The sequence below is a fragment of the Phyllobates terribilis genome, unplaced genomic scaffold (assembly GCF_046119375.1).
Source record: "Phyllobates terribilis strain yellow unplaced genomic scaffold, ASM4611937v1 Scaffold_1__5_contigs__length_1240528914, whole genome shotgun sequence".
In the NCBI taxonomy this organism is placed as follows: domain Eukaryota; kingdom Metazoa; phylum Chordata; class Amphibia; order Anura; family Dendrobatidae; genus Phyllobates; species Phyllobates terribilis.
This window is the reverse complement of record NW_027362761.1, coordinates 715,178,178-715,196,476: the sequence shown is the minus strand read 5'-3', so window position 1 is coordinate 715,196,476 and position 18,299 is coordinate 715,178,178.

Here is an 18,299-nt window from a genome sequence, read left to right as displayed (position 1 = left end):
TAACCTACAGGTGGTTCACAAAACTTTACAACACTTAGATGTGAAAACTAAATTTTTTCCACTAAAATACTGTTTTGGCAACAAATTTATAATTTTCATAAGGAGTAATAAGAGAAAATGGACCCCATAATTTGCTATGCAATTTCTCTCGAATGTGGCAGTACCCCATATGTGGTTGCACACTACTGTTTGAGCACACGGCAGGGAGCACATGGCAGGGAAGGAGCGCTACTTGGCTTTTAGAATGCAGATTCCGTTTGAATAGATTGTGGGCGCCACTAGCTGAGCCCCTGAGGTGCCAGAACAGCTGAAACCCCCCTCGGTTAACCCATATTGGAAACTTCACTGCTTAAGGATTTCATCTAGGGGTGTAGTGGGTATTTTGAACCCACAGGTGCCTCACATAATTTTATAAAATTAGGACGTAGAAATATAACTTTTTAGTTGTAAAAATGTAATTTTTGTATTTGCTGCAAATTTGTCAGTTACGCAATAGTTAATAGGTGAAATTGTACCACACAATTTACAACACAATTTCTCCCGAACGCGGTGATGCCCCATATATCATCAGAAACTACTGTAAGGCCACACGTCAGGGCTGAGAAGGCAAGAGGGCTATTTGGCTTTTGCAGCATAGATTTTGCTACAATACTTTGCAGGTGACATTTGCAGAGCCACTACGCTGCCAGAACAGCAGAAAAAAACCCAAAGTGACCCTATTGTAGAAATTGCAGCTCTCAATGAATTATTCTACAGCTGCAGCGACTATTTTGTAACATCCACGCCATGTTTTATTCTGGAGAATTGCAAATCTGCCAGGTTAGTGTCCATACATTATGCCCCTATATAGTGTATTACCCTCATATATTGTAGCGTCCCCATACATTGTGCCCAGTTTGTGCTTCTGGCGACACGCACCCAATAAATTGTTCATTGGGTTCTCCCTACTACAGTAATGCCAAACACGTGGCCGCTTGTTGGAGTTTATGCACAGTGTGGCTCAGAAGGAGGGGGCATTTGAATTTGGGAGCACAGATTTTGCTGGATTTTATTTGAGGGGGTGGGAGCCATGTCGCTTTTCCAGAGTCTTTGTTCTACCAGTAACGTGGGAACCCCTATATTTCCAGTGACAGATAACGCACCTGAGTGGGGGGCTGGTTTGGTGCGGAATAAGTTAGGGTTTTTATTGGTAACATTTTGAGGTACATAACATTTTTTGATCGCTTCCAATATAAGGCTGGGATCACATTCTTGTATTCTATGCTGAGCACTTATATCAGTGTTTCTGTGTAAATCCCACAAAAAAGCCATTTGGATGAAACCCCCATCGGAACTACCCACCATAATGAGGCAGATGGAGACAGTTTGCAGTCCGTTTGGCATTTTCTCTGCTGGTATCCATCTTTTTAGGCGTACACAGAACTGTGTCAACCACACTTGAGCACTAAAAAGACACCTAAAATGTTGGGACATTGCCAGAACATACCAGATGGAGTCCAAATGGACTGCATCTGCTTCATAAGTGAGTAGTTCCATCAGGGTTATGTCTAAATCACAGTTTTGAGGAATTTACATAAAAAATCCGACGTAAACACTCAGAAGAGGGCACAGGATAAATGTGAGCCGAGCCTTAGGCCCCCTTCACACGTCCGTTTTTTATGTCCATATGAGGTTCGTTTTTTAAGGACCGCAAATACGTACACACGCACACCCATTCTTTTCAATGGTTTTGCGTACATGTCAGGGAACTACACAGCTTCACTGCGCACACGCGGAGAGCCGCTCGTCACAGCGCATGCGCGGCTCCCAGCGCTGAAAGCTTTGCTGGTTGGCCATGTCATACTGGGCAAGCGCCCCATACTTACTTCAGCACGAGCAGGAGCTGAATCCAAATGCATGGGCGGCGCCAGCCCTGACTGAATGCTATAGAAATGTCCGTGTTTTTACATGGACCGTGTGTCCATGCAAAACTCATGGAGACATGTTGGTTTTTTTCCGGCAGCACGGATGACATGGGCCAATAAAAGTCTATGGGTCCGCGAAAAACACGTACAGCACACGGATGACATCAGTGTATCTGTCCATTTGCAGATTGTGTTTAACATTGCAAAGTATAGGAGAAGATTTGCAACTTATTTATTTCTTTATCTTCCTGCACAAACAACTACAGACCAGTCTCCAATCTCCCCTTCATCTCTAAACTCTTGGAGCGCCTGGTCTACTCTCGCCTTACCCGTTACCTCTCCATTCATGCTATTCTAGACCCATCACAGTCCGGCTTCCGCCCCCTACATTCTACAGAAACAGCACTCATCAAAGTAACCAATGACCTTCTGACAGCAAAGTGACTACTCTCTGCTCATTCTTCTTGACCGCTCTGCAGCTTTTGACTCCGTTGACCACCACCTCCTACTCTCTATTCTCCACTCAATCGGCATAAAGGACACTGCTCTCTCCTGGTTCTCTTCCTACCTATCTTCAGTTTATTGTTCGCTGGCTCCACTTCTTCCCCCCTTCCTCTCACTATTGGGGTTCCTCAGGGTTCAGTCCTTGGCCCTCTTCTCTTCTCTCTCTACACAGCCCCAATTGGACAGACCATCAGCAAATTTGGCTTTCAGTACCATCTTTATGCAGATGACACACAACTATACACCTCATCCCCTGACCTTACCCCCACTGTACTACAGAACACCATTGACTGTCTGGCCGCAGTTTCCAACATCATGACCGCTCTCTATCTGAAACTCAACCTTTCCAAAACTGAACTTCTTCTGCTCCCGCCATCTACTCACCTCCCTAAATCTGACATCTCCCTCTCCGTGTGTGGTACCACAATAACGCCGAGCCAGCAGGCACGCTGTCTGGGTGTTGTGTTTGACACCAATCTTTCCTTCACTTCCCATATACAATCTCTTGCCCGCTCTTGTCACTTGCATCTCTAGAATCCGCCCCTTTCTCACCTTGGAAACAACAAAAACCCTCACTGTTGCCCTGATTCACTCGCGCCTTGACTACTGTAACTCTCTATTAATTTGCCTCCTCCTCTCTCGACTTTCCCCTCTCTACTCCATCCTTAATGCTGTAGCCAGGGTCATCTATCTGGTTAATTGTTACTCAGACGCTTCCTCTCTATGCCAGTCATTGCACTGGCTGCCCATGAATTACAGGATCCAATTTAAATTGCTTGTTCTCACCCACAAAGCTCTCCACAGTGTGGCACCCCCCTACATCTCTTACCTCATTTCTGTTTATCGGCCCTACCCGTTCTCTACGTTCTGCAAGTGACTTTCGACTAACATCCGCACAAAGATGTACCTCCCACTCCCGGCTCCAAGACTTCTCCTGAGCTGCACCTATTCTTTGGAATGCTCTACCCCAAGAAATTAGGACAAATCACAACTTACACAGTTTTAGGCACTCCCTAAAAACACACCTGTTTAGGGCAGCCTATCACATTCCGTAATCGAAGTCCTATTTATATTTTTATAGTCCATTCATTACTTCTCCAAACATAAGTCTCCACCAAACTCCACCGCACCCAAAAGCACTACAGATGAGTGATGAGCTCATGCAGCCATTATCTATCCCTCATCCCCTCAAGATGGCTGGACCATCATTGTAAATAATCCCCTGTCCTTTGTGTCACCCCCACCTCATTGTAGATTGTAAGCTCTTACAAGCAGGGTCATCATTATTTTTGTTTTAATTATTGTATTATCTTTAGTTATGTTACTTATGACTGTTGTACATGAACCTCTGAATTGTAAAGTGCTGCGGAATATGTTGGCGCTATATAAATGAAGATTATTATTATTCTTTATCCATACCGGAAAAACACTGATGACACACTGATGGAAAACACTGATGACACCAGTACCGGTTGTTACGGATCCGGGTGGTGGAATCTCTGTGCTGCGGTACAAGGAGGGACCAGAGGGGCGTGACTAAGTATCTACTCGGCCTGACCAAGGTTGCACGGTGGCTCAGTCGACTCTGTGAACCAGGGAGGGACCGAGCAGGGGGACCAGGTGGAACTCTGGGACTGACCTTGTATGAGAGCAGGTGACTTCCACGGGTCAAAAGGCAGGAACTGACCGGTACAGCGGAAGAGCATGGCAGGCAGGCTGACGGGTGGTCCAGGTAGTCAGGCTGGCTAATTCGGCTGATAGCCAGACAGGTGCTCCGGGTAGGCAAGCTGGCGGGCACAACAGGTAACAGGCAGGTGCTTCCAGGTAAGCAGGCAAGCGGGCACGGCAGGTAAAGGCAGGCAAGCGGGCACGGCAGGTAACAGGCAGGTGCTTCCAGGTAAGCAGGCTGGCGGGCACGGCAGGTAACAGGCAGGTGCTTCCAGGTAAGCAGGCGGGCAGAGCCCATAGACAGACTGGCGGACTGGACTGTAGGTGGACTGTCGGGCTGGAAAGTAGTCAGACTGCCGGACTGAACTGAAGAACAGACTGGCGAACAGAACTGACTTGCAGAGGACCTGAGGAAAGAAGCAAAGTAAGAATAACAAAGCAACAACCTTGCACAGGCACCTCCATATTGGAGGAGGTGCCTTTTACAGAGAAAGTCCTCCGGCCATTGGTCGGGGACTTTTTAGGATGGCGCGTGTGGCCCCTTTAAGAGGGTGGGAGCGCGCGCGCTCTAAGCACAGTGCCAGGGAAGCTGCGTGCACCAGCAGCAGCAGCAGGGAGTCCGGAAGACGCCTGAGCAGGACCACGGCGGTAGGGGGGACGGCGTCTCTGCCTGACAGGGGGCAGAGACGCCGATGCTATACCGGTTTTTCACGTACATAAAACATGAAAATATTATATGGACGTGGGAAGGAGGCCTAGGACAGTCCTAAAGAAAATGTAACAATATTGTGCATGCTCGGCCATTGTTTTATTGTTCTTGGGATTAATGGGGGTTAAAGCAGTGAGATTCTCAAGTTAGCACCTATTCTATGGATAGTTATGGTTATAAAGCTGGCATCTTCCTGCAACATCAGTGACAGAAGCTAGCTGCAATCGTAGGTTCAAGCACATAAAAATAAAAAAAAATTTAAAGTTTAAATCAACCCTATTTTCCCAGTTTAAAAATAAAGAAATAAAAAAATAAACTTGCGTCCAAGTCTGAACTAGTCGCTTTTGGTTGCTGCACTCTCCCTACAAAGATGTAATAAAAAGCGATCAAAATGTCATACTGCAAAATGGTATCAATACAAATGTCATGTCAGGGCATAAAAAAACAAGTACTTATACAAGTCCATCAAATTTTTTTTTACAAACTTCTGAATTATTTTAACCACTAAAATCAAATCTTAAAATCAAGTCTTAAAAATTTTGTACTGACCTGAACAATCCTGTTAACAGTTTTTTTAGCACAAAATTTACTCTGTAAAAACAAAATCCAGAAATAATTGCAGAATTGGGCTTTTTTCACCATTTCACCCCAATTTAAATTTCTCCCCCATGTTTCAGTATATTATATGGTAAAATGAACAGTGTCATTCAAAACTACAAGCTATCTCGCAAAAAAACAAGCCTTCTTATGGCTATATCGACAGAAAATAAAAGTTATGTGTCTCTTGGATGAAGTTAAGGAAAAAACAAACTCGAAAAAATGAAAAAAAGACAAACAAAAAGAAAGGTCGGTCGTGAAGGGGTTAAGATAAGTAAATGGGTGTGTATTGGCCTTAATATATGATTGTTCAGAGGTTTGATTATTATGACAGCCAGCTTTTCATTAATTGCTCAGTATGTGATGAAATGCTGACCTCATGGAGCTTTATAGTATAACAACTTCTACAACATTTGCGTAATATGGGAGAGGCAGTGATATACAGTATATCAGACAGATTAGTTCCCTGGGGACCTCAGGGAACATCATAGAAATCCAGTATCAATAAGCTGTAATATACTATATTTTTCTGAATATAAGACACACTTTTAGCAAGAAAAAAATCTTGCTAAAAAGTGTGGGTGTCTGGAGGCAGTTTCCTTTGGGACTCATAAAGAGTCCTTCCTGATCATTGAGAAAACTATAATAGCACAGTTCTCTCTCTTCATGGCAGATACAGATCTATGTGATCAGCGCCAGGAAGAGGAAGCTAAACCTGCACATGCTGCAGCACACCAACAAACACTGGAACTGAAGAACCATCCATGTTAGCACAGACATCTGATCAGTAACTGGAAAATATAGGGAACAAGAAGACAATACCGGCTACTAAACTACTGGAGACGAGCATTGGAGGTGGCAAGTATTCATACCAGTGACCTAACCCCTATGTAAATCATGCTAGACATGTATAGTTTAACTTAATATTTCATTAAAAATCAACTTTTATTTGACATGCAAATGAGGGCGCCTACTAGAATTTAAATAGGAGCTAGGTCCCCTATATTAATATATAGCCAGTTTAATTTCCCTTTTAATTTCCCTTTTTTTGGGTGATAAACTCACTTTAACTCCTTCACGACATGCGGCGTATATGGACGGCACTGTGCGAAGTGCGTTACCACAAACCGAAGTACAAATACGGAGCCGCTATTTCCAGTCACTGCGCTGCATCGCATGGTGACTAAGTTAAGATGGCTGCTGTCTCTGACAGCAGGCCACCCCTGCAAGTCGCCCCGGGGGCCAGTGATCACTGTGATTGGCTGATCAATTCTGTCCAGTAAATCACAGCGATGTGACAACGTTAAAAAAAAAATCAATATGACAGCACCAATCACAGCAATCACAATGGATTGGGTGATCACGATGTCACCTTGGCTGATTAACACTTTTGGAGCTGATTGGCTGAACAATAGTTATTGACCAATCAGCCCAAAAGGGTTGATCTAAATTAGCAATCACCGCTCTGCACACCATCTTTTCCTCAGAGCTGGCGAGCAGAGTGGATATATACCCCCTGTGTTACCTGAGAGAAAGAAATTAATTGGTGGCCAGTGCGTTTCTCCTGCAATCTGCCTCCCGATATCTGTCTCCTGCCTCCTGTGCTGCGTGCTGTGTCTTGTCTGTGTGACCGATCTGTGATCATAGCAGCAGCGGCAGTTCCCAAATCCCTGTTCCAGCTCCCCTCTCATCCGCCCACTTCCAACTGTATTTTTGGCACTTTTTTTCCGTGTGGGCGGCGTCCTGCTCTTCCCATGGCCGTAGCGCTCTGATCAGTATTGTTGCTGATCAGAATCTGCGCCAAGGCATTTTTTAGCTATAGGTAGAGTAGCGGATGTTGCAGTGTAAGTGACGTCAGATTTTTTTTAGAAAAAAGAAAATAATAGTTAGTACAGAGTAGCTTTATAGGTAGGGAGGTAGTGCATTAAAGGAGCGGACTTCGCAGTGTAAGTGATGCCTGATTTCCTTTTAGAAAATAATTAGTAGTTAGTACAGAGTAGCTTTATAGATAGGGAGGTAGGGAATTAGGAGAGCGGACATCGCAGTGTAAGTGACGTCCGATTTTCTTTTACAAAAAAAATAGTAGTACAGAGTAGCTTTATAGGTAGGGGGGTAGCGTTTTTCTTAGAATCATAGAATGTTAGAGTTGGAGGGGACCTCCAGGGTCATCGTATCCAACCCCCTGCTCAATGCAGGATTCACTAAACCATCTCAGACAGATGTCTGTCCAGCCTATGTTTGAAGACTTCCATTGAAAGAGAACTCACCACCTCTCGTGGCCGCCTGTTCCACTCATTGATCACTATCACAGTCAAAAAATTTTTTCTAATATCTAATCTGTATCTTCTCCCATTCAGTGTCATCACATTGCTTCTAGTCTTTCTTTGTGAAAATGAGAATAAAGTTGATCCCTCTACAGTGTGACAGCCCTTGAGATATTTTTTTTTTTTAATACTGTAAATTTTATTGAAAATTTATAGGTTTAACAATAGAACCAAAGAAATAACGCATAAACTGAAATTAATAGAGCATGTTGGAAATCTGCTATGGATCATACACTTATCTGCGTTCTTCTTGCAGACTGCTAATAAACAGTGTTTAGTCCAAGCACTATTATACGAGGAGCTGAATATTTCCATAGATCGTGTAACTGTAGGAGCTGCTCGCTTACTCAATCATTTGCTATAATCTATGTTTGTTTTGTTTTTTTGCACAAAAAAACAATAGCGCCGGGTACATTTTTAGCTAGTGAATTAGGGGAGCGTAAGTCGCATGGTTAGTGATGTCCGCTTTTGTTTTGCAAAAAAAAACAATAGTTAGCAGCAAGTAAATTTATAGCTAGTACATTAGGGGAGCGTGTGTCGCAATGTTAGTGACGTCCTTTTTTTTTTGCAAAAAAAAGAATAGTTTGTGCCGAGTAACTTTATAGCTACTCAGATCTACCTCTCTGGCCCAGATGTCACCTCTCTGCTGTCCAGAATCCCATCATGTCTATCAGCCATATCCTCCTTCTTCTCTTATCGCTTCTTCAAGCTCAGTGTGGACAAATCTGAACTCATCATTTTTCCTCCATCTCTTGTATCTTCCCCACCTGATCTTTCTATCACAATAAATTACATAACGCTTTCCCCTGTGACGGCAATCCGCTGCCTCGGAGTAACCCTTGACTCTGCCCTGTCCTTCAAACCACACATCCAAGCTCTCGCCACCTCCTGTCACCTCCAGCTCAAAAATATTTCCAGAATCCGTCCTTTCTTCAACCCTCAATCTACTAAACTGCTTGTGCATGCCCTCATCATCTCCCGCCTTGACTACTACAACATCCTCCTCTGTGGCCTACCTGCTGACACTCTCACACCCCTCCAGTCCATCCTTAACTCTGCTGCGCGACTAGTTCATCTCTCGCCTCGCTACTCCTCTACTACCCCTCTTTGCAAATCCCTTCACTGGCTCCCAATTGCCCAGCGTATCCAGTTCAAACTACTAACACTGACCTACAAAGCCATCCATAACCTTTTTCCTCCGTACATGTATGAACTAATCTCCCGATATATTCTCTCACATAGTCTCCGGTCCTCCCAAGACCTCCTTCTCTCTTCCACACTTATTCGTTCCACATCCAATCGCCTCCAAAATTGCAATTCTGTGCCTCAACACGTCCGATTAGCCTGCACATTTGGATCCTTCAGACGGAACCTGAAAACCCATCTCTTCAAACAAGCCTACAGCCTGCCATGACCTTGCTTGCTGCCACCTCAACAACACCGGAGCTACCGCAACCCCCCAACCTACTGTCTCCTTCCCGGTTCCTGTAGAATGTAAGTGTGGCACCCCAGGGGTCTGGTTTCCACAGTAACAGCTATGTTATGTCTGAGAGCAGGTGGGAGGTCTCTTGGTCAGGGATCCTATGCATGCCACACCTCCTGCCCAGTCCTGGGAGGGGAAGGACTTCCCCTATATAAACCTAGGGCTGAGGCAGGGTTAGTGAGTAGAGAAGAAGTAGAGACAGAGAAGAGAAGCAGATATAGGAAAGGAACATCAGGAGCTCTGTGGGAGCAGTGCTATACGGAGTCAGGGGCTGGCAGCTGCAGAGCTCGCCCTGACTGAGAAGCTATCACCGGACCCGGAGTCCGAGGCTGTGGGGACTAATCTTTACCCAGCAGCAGAAACCGCCCGGCAGGGGATTTCAGGTCCTCTGGCCAAGAAACCCGAAGGCACGGTCACACGCGTGGGACCAGCACCGCCGTCGTGGAGCGGACGCCACTAGAAGGCCCCGAGTCACCGGCCATACGGGTGAGCACCAAACGGTACACTCAGGGACGTGGGCTACTTATACCCGCCTCTAGCAAGGTAGCCAGAAGAGTACAGTCAGTTTGGGAGGCCTACAACTCCGCCTGGCCAGGGGAGATCCCATCTGCTCAAGGACTGACCAGGCCCCGATCGCTAGCCAGTACTCCGGGAGGGTCTATCTTTATCACCAGTAAAGACCCTGAACTACACCGCATCGTCTCTGAGTGATTCCTGCTTCCCCATCATCCACGTCGGCTGCCCTGAGGCCATACCCCTCCCGTTGGGGGTGATACTATCACGCTGCACAATCCTACCACCGGCCTCAGCGGTCTGCCCTGCAGCGGCAGCTCCTTCGCTGCATTCAACGGGTGGCGTAGTCGTCCAACACCTACCGCTAATACAACGCCACTTAGTCTGACTCCCTGGGCACGGACCGGGTCACCGCCACGAGACTACAACCCTCAACAGATCCGGCTCCGGGTAAGCTCCCCCGTGCGCGCGATGCCGCGCGAAGCAGCAGGCCCAGGGGCGCGTCATAAGCCCGCAAGGGCAGGGTCCTCTTCCCTCTGTACCAGTCTATCATTGTTAGTTTGTTTACTGTAAGTGATATCTGTATTTAGTATGTAACCCCTTCTTATGTACAGCACCATGGAACCAATGGTGCTATATAAATAAATAATAGTGTATTAGGGGAGCATACGTCACAGTGTTAGTGGTGTCCGTTTTTCTTTTGCAAAAAAAAAGAATAGTTAGCGCCGAGTAACTTTTTAGGTAGGGCTTTAATGTAGTGAACGTCACTGTAATTTTTTTTATACAAACTTTTTTTTACTTCTACTTTTTTTCCTCTACTTCTTTTTCCTCTACTTTTTTTCTGTCTACTTTTTTTCTCTGCTTTTTCTCCACTTTTTTTCTCTCTATTTTTTATAATAAATAGTACCCTTTACACAAGCCTCACACAATACACGTGTAAAAGCAGAACTTACACACACATCCCCAGTGTTAGGAAGAATAAAATAAAAATGGCCCATTCGTCAAGAAGATGCTATGCACCAGAGGAGGCGATTTTAAGCGATCCAAAAATTTTTGCATTATAGAAATAATGCGCAGTGTTCTCCCCGAAACGATCCTAACTTTAATCGTCTATATAAAATTCGGCCAGTAGTTGACCAGCAGAAAATTTGATGAAGCGTACAACCCCCAAAGAAATATCTGTATATCTCTGGTTCATTTCAAAGCTAAAATTCTGACAATACTTGCCCAGATGGCCAGGTACAGAATTAACCTGTACAAGCTGTGCGAGAGTACCTCAGGGTACACCCACAGACTTAGGGTCTGCAAAGGGAATGACAGCAGGATTGACCCCCTGAATGCTCCCCTGTCATTGGGGTGAGTGGGACAATTGTGTGGTAATTGCTGCACCCACTGCTGGATAAGGGTTATCACCTCTATGTAGATAACATTTACACCAGCATCCCACTCTTCAAGACCCTCTCTGTCTGAGGTACAGTTGCATGCGACACTGTGCGAAAAAATAAGAGAGACCTGCCTAAGCTGCTAATTGGTAAACTACTGAGAAAGGACGACAGAAGAGCCCAATGCATCGACAACATGCTGGTGGTCAAGTATAAGGACAAGAGGAATGTCCTTATCTTGACCATTATACACAGTGACAACAGCTCCCTTAACACTGTCCAAAGTACCACAACAGAAATCCCAAAGCCAGATTGTTTCCTGGATTACAATAAGTTCATAGGGGGTGTAGATCTCTCAGATCAGTTCCTCAAACCATACAGTGCCATGCAAAAAGCTAAAGTATGGTATAAAAAATTGGCCATGCACATTGTACAGATGACACTGTACAATGCTTTTGTGCTGTTTCGATCTGCAGGCAATACAAAGACCTTCCTTCAGTTTCAGGAGGTAGTCATCAAGGTCCTAATGTTTGGCGCTCAGAAAAGTGAGGGTTCCAGTACTTGTAAAACAGATGGTGCCCGCATCGTACCAGGTAAAATCTTCCCGGAGAGGTTCCCCAAACATTGAAGAAAAGAAGAACACAGAAAAAGTTCAGAATATGCTCCAAGAGGGGAGTACGAAAAGACACAATTTACCTTTGTGAAGCCTGACCTGAGAAATCTGGCCTTTTCATTAAGGATTGCTTCACATACCACCACATTATAAATTCATACACCAGTAAAACCAAAAGCATTATAATCATAACTATAACTATGCCTCAAGACAAATTCCTTGAGGGTGTAGTTCAAAAATGTCACTCCTTCACTCCCGAGTGCCCAAACAGTAGTTTTCCACCACATATGGAGTATCGGCGTACTCAGGAGAGATTGCGTAACAATTATTCTCTCATGTTACCCTAGTGAAAATAAAAAAATTGGTGTTAAAAGAACATTTTTGTGGAAAAAAACAAACATTTTCTTTTATTTTCATGGTTCAACGTTATAAATTTCTGTGAAGCACCTGGAGGTTGAAGGTGCTCATCACAGTTCTAGATAAATTCCTTGGCGGGTCCAGTTTCCAAAATAAGGTTATTTGTGGGAAGTTTCCACTTTTAGGTACATTAGGGGCTCTCCAAATGTGACATGGCACATGCAGACCATTCCATCAAAGTCTCCCCTCCAAAACGTCACTTCTCATCTTCTGAGCGCTGCCGTGCGCCCAAGGGGTATTTCTCCACCACATATAGGGTATCGACATGCTCAGGAGAGATTGCACAACAAATTTTGGGCTCCATTTTCTCCTGTTACCCTTCTGAAAATAAAAAATGTGGGGCTAAATTAAAATTTTTGTGAAAAAATTTTCCTTCCACATTGCATTAACTCCTGTGTAGCACCTGAAGGGTTAATAAACTTCTTCAATGTGGTTTTGAGCACCTTGAGGGGTGCAGTTTTTAGAATGATGTCACTTTTGGGTATTTTCTGTCACATAGGCCCCTCAAAATCACTTCAATTATGATGTGGTCCCTAAAAAAAATGGTTTTAGAAATTTTGTTGCAAAAATGAGAAATCGCTGATCAAATTTTAACCCCTCTAACTTCCTAACAAAAAAAAATTATGTTTCAAAAATTGTACTGACGTAAAGTAGACATGTGGGAAATGTTATTTATTAATTGATTTGTGTGACATATCTCTCTGATTTAGGGGCATAAAAATTAAAAGTTGGAAAATTGCTAAATTTTCGCAAAATTTCCGATATTTTCACAAATAAACGCAAGTCGAATGAAACAAATTTTTACCACTATCATGAAGTACAATATGTCATGAGAAAACAGTCTCAGAATCAGCGGGATCCGTTGAAGTGTTCCAGAGTAATTACCTCATAAAGTGACAGTGGTCAGAATTGTAAAAAATGGCCTGGTCAGGAAGGTGAAAACAGTCTTCGGGGTGAAGGGGTTAATCTTCTTTTGTATGCTACAGTGTATGTTAATCAAACTATAATAAGTATAGATGTACCTTGATCAACAGCTTCCCTCACACAGTGTAATGTCCCCCACACAATATGATATCATCCCCACACATACTATATGTATTAGATAGCAACTCATACAGGGAGGATAAGTACAAGCCCCCAGTGAAAAGTATCTAATAACAGCCACTAGAACTTAACTAAAGTTAACTCACTAGTAGTGTGGCGCGAAGGGGTTATCCGAGCACGCTCGAGTCCTAACCGAGTATCTTTGGCGTGCTCGCGGCTGCATCTCTCGCGGCTGTTAGACAGCAACACATGCTGTTTGTCAGGCAATCCCTGCATGTCTAGTGGCTGTCAAACAGCTACAAATCATGCAGCTGCGGCGACACGAACATATTTTCCAAGCACACCGAAGATTCTTGGTTAGGACTCAAGCATGCTTGGATAACCCCTTATCCGAGCACGTTCGCTCAACACAAGTCATTAAGTGCCAAATACAGAAAAGAAATATTTTATTCCGCTCTGCAGCCACTGATACAGTGTATGTCCAGTACAACATGAAAAAATTGGTGAAAGGTCCTCTTTAAAACACACAAACAGTTACTGTGGTGGAGAAGCCACTTATTCTGGTAAGTCACAGGCTGCTTCGCGCCTGTGGCCTATCTTTGTTTGAGAGAGCAAGGACATCTGACGATGCAATGTCATTTCTTTGCATGGATCAGAGGCTGCCGCTGTAGAGAGAAGGACGATCTCACTGCTGAGATCTAATTGTATGGGAGTATAATTATTATATGGGGCACAAAGTGGGACCAAGTATTGTAATAGGGTACAAAAGAGGACATAAATATTGTAAGGGGGCACAAAGCAGGGCATAATTATGGCATGTAGTCATAAAGGAGGGCATAATTATATGGGGATGCAAAAGAAGACCTAATTATTGTATGAGTGCACAAAAAAGGTAATAGTTATTGAGGAGGTCACAAAAGAGGGAATAATTGTTGTATGAAGGCACAAAGGTATACATAATCATTGTATGGGGCAAAAAGGGGGATTTAATTATTGTATGGGGTACAAAGGAGGGCATAATTATAGTACGTGGGCACAAAGGCAAACATAGTTATTGTATGGGGCACAAAGAGGTACATTGAAAAGGGGATATGACCTGTATTGGGGCACAACGGAGGCATTATTACTGTGTGGAGCCATATAGGGGCACTATATATACAGGTGCTTCTCACAAAATTAGAATATCATCAAAAAGTTGATTTATTTCAGTTCTTCAGTACAAAAAGTGAAACTCATATATTATATAAAGTCATTACAAACAGAGTGATCTATTTCAAGTGTTTATTTCTGTTAAAGTTGATGATTATGGCTTTCAGCCAATGAAAACACAAAAGTCATTATCTCAGTAAATTAGAATACTTCATAACAGCAGCTTGAAAAATGTTTTTAAAATCCGAAATGTTGGCCTACTGAAATGTATGTTCAGTAAATGCACTCAATACTTGGTCGCGGCTCCTTTTGCATCAATTACTGCATCAATGCGGCGTGGCATGGAGGCGATCAGCCTGTGGCACTGCTGAGGTGTTATGGAAGCCCAGGTTGCTTTGATAGCAGCCTTCAGCTCATCTGCATTGTTGGGTCTGGCATCTCTCATCTTCCTCTTGACAATACCCCATACATTCTCTATGGGGTTAAGGTCAGGTGACTTTGCTGGCCAATAAAGCACAGTGACACTGTTGTTTTAAACCAGGTATTGGTATTTTTGGCAGTGTGGACAGGTGCCAATTCCTGTTGGAGAATGAAATTTCCATCTCCAAAAAGCTTGTTGGCAGAGGGAAGGATGAAGTGCTGTAAAATGTCTTGGTAGACGGCTGCGCTGACTTTGGTCTTGATAAAACACAGTGGACCTACACCATCAGATGACATGGCTCCCCAAACCATCACTGATTGTGGAAACTTCACACTAGACTTCAAGCAGCTTGGATTGTGGCCTCTCCACTCTTCCTCCAGACTCTGGGACCTTGATTTCCAAATGCAAAATTTACTTTAATCTGAAAACAACACCTTGGACCATTGAGCAACAGTCCAGGTCTTTTTCTCCTTGGCCGAGGTAAGACGCTTCTGGCGTTGTCTATTGGTCATGAGTGGCTTGACACAAGGAATGCGACACTTGTAGCCCATGTCCTGGATATGTCTGTGTGTGGTGGCTCTTGAAGCAATGACTCCAGCAGCAGTCCACTCCTTGTGAATCTCCCCCAAATTTGTGAATGGCCTTTTCTTAACAAACATTTCAAGGCTGGGGTTATCCCGGTTTCTCGTGCACCTTTTTCTACCACACTTTTTCCTTCCACTCAACTTTCCATTAATATTCTTGGATACTGCACTCTGTGGCTTATCCTCCTTGTGGAGTGTGTCAAAGACTGCCTTCTGGACATCTGTCAAGTCAGCAGTCTTCCCCATGATTGTGAAGCCTATTGAAATAGATTAAGGGACCTTTTTAAACGCTTCTGAAGCCTTTGCAGGTGTTTTTTGTTAATTATTCTAATTTACTGAGATAATGACTTTTGTGTTTTCATTGGTGGTAAGCCATAATCATCAACATTAACAGAAATAAACACTTGAAATAGATCACTGTTTGTAATGACTCTATATAATATATGAGTTTCACTTTTTGAATTGAAGAACTGAAATAAATTAACTTTTTGATGATATTCTAATTTAATGAGAAGCACCTGTAACTGTGTGGAGGTAAAAGGGCTGCTCAGCTGTTAGTTGTGCACTGCTAGTTGTGTGTGTGTGTGTGTGTGGGGGGGGACACAAAATTGGAATATGGCAATGGGATTTAGAATTGTTACTATGTAAAGAACTATGGATTTTGTTTAGTGGTGGATAAAAGTGAAGAGTATACCTGAAATGCAACAAGCCAAAGATTTTTACATTCTGCAGAAACAAGAAAAAATTGTTATGCCGTTTTGGAGAAGAACAGGTAAAACGAATAACTCTGATCAGCGAGAACGTCACTTTTGACCCTAGATTTATCTGGACATTATACACATAGGGCGCCAGTGTACAACTGATATGTACCATTACATAGTTACTGTATAGCTGTAATACTGGTGTTAGCACAGTTGTTTTAGTTTTTAACTGTTTTTATATACAGTACAGACCAAAAGTTTGGACACACCTTCTCATTTAAAGATTTTTCTGTATTTTCATGACTATGAAAATTGTACATTCACACTGAAGGCATCAAAACTATGAATTAACACATGTGGAATTATATACTTAACAAAAAAAGTGTGAAACAACTGAAAATATGTCTTATATTCTAGATTCTTCAATGTAGCCTCCTTTTGCTTTGATGACTGCTTTGCACACTCTTGGCATTCTCTTGATGAGCTTCAAGAGGTAGTCACTGGAAATGGTCTTACAACAATCTTGAACGAGTTCCCAAAGATGCTTAGCATTTGTTGGCCCTTTTGCCTTCACTCTGCGGTCCAGCTCATCCCAAACCATCTCGATTGGGTTCAGGTCTGGTGACTGTGGAGGCCAGGTCATCTGGCGTAGCACCCCATCACTCTCCTTCTTGGTCAAATAGCCCTTACACAGGCTGGAGGTGTGTTTGGGGTCATTGTCCTGTTGAAAAATAAATGATGGTCCAACTAAACGCAAACCGGATGGAATAGCATGCCGCTGCAAGATGCTGAGGTAGCCATGCTGGTTCAGTATGCCTTCAATTTTGAATAAATCCCCAACAGTGTCACCAGCAAAGCACCCCCACACCATCACACCTCCTCCTCCATGCTTCACTGTGGGAACCAGGCATGTAGAGTCCATCCCTTAACTTTTTCTGCATCGCACAAAGACACGGTGGTTGGAACCAAAGATCTCAAATTTGGACTCATCAGACCAAAGCACAGATTTCCACTGGTCTAATGTCCATTCCTTGTGTTCTTTAGCCCAAACAAGTCTCTTCTGCTTGTTGCCTGTCCTTAGCAGTGGTTTCCTAGCAGCTATTTTACCATGAAGGCCTGCTGCACAAAGTCTCCTCTTAACAGTTGTTGTAGAGATGTGTCTGCTGCTAGAGCTCTGTATGGCATTGACCTGGTCTCTAATCTCTAATGTGTTAATTCATAGTTTTGATGCCTTCAGTGTGAATGTACAATTTTCAAAGTCATGAAAATACAGAAAAATCTTTAAATGAGAAGGTGTGTCCAAACTTTTGGTCTGTACTGTATGTTTAGGCGTATAGCCTTCTTCTGAGGGTCATGTGCTGGTTTGAGCAGGAGGACCTTGCGTGCCTTGCAGGATTTTAATCCATGACGGCATAGTGTGTTACTAACGGTAATTTTTGAGACTGTGGTCCCAGCTCTCTTCAGGTCATTGATCAGGTCCTCCCGTGTAGTTCTGGGCTGATTCCTGACCTTTCTCAGAATCATCCTCACCCCACAAGGCGAGATCTTGCATGGAGCCGCACACCGAGGAAGATTGACAGTCGTCTTGTGTTTCTTCCATTTTCTAATAATTGTGCCAACAGTGGTTGCTTTCTCACCAAGCTGCTTGTCTATTGTCCTATAGCCCATCCCAGCCTTGTCCAGGTCTATAATTTTGTCCCTGGTGTGTCCATAGACAGCTATTTGGTCTTGGCCATGGTGGAGAGGTTGGAGTGTGATTGATTGTGTGTGTGGACAGGTGTCTTTTATACAGGTAACGAGTTCAAACAGGTGCAGTTAATACAGGTAATGAGAGCAGGGAAGGAAGGCTTCTTAAAGAAAAACTAACAGGTTTGTGAGAGTCAGAATTCTTGCTGGTTGGTAGATGATCAAATACTTATTTCATGCAATAAAATGCAATTTAATTATTTAAAAATCATACAATGAGATTTTCTGTTTTTTTTTTTAGATTCTGTCTCTCACAGTTGAAGGTTATCTACGATAAAAATTACAGACCTCTCCATTCTTTGTAGGTAGGAAAACTTGCAAAATCGGCAGTGTATCAAATACTTATTTTCCCCACTGTATTTGTAGCTTTTTGTTTCCTTGAAATTCACCACGTTTTAGGGTAGCTACCTATATTTTAGGAAGCTACAAGTTGGTTGCCATCCACCCACACTTCAATAATTTTATTTTTGATTGAATGCCAATAGTGATACACACAGGCAGGACAAAGAAAGACTGGAGCCTGGTGTCACTACAGTCCAT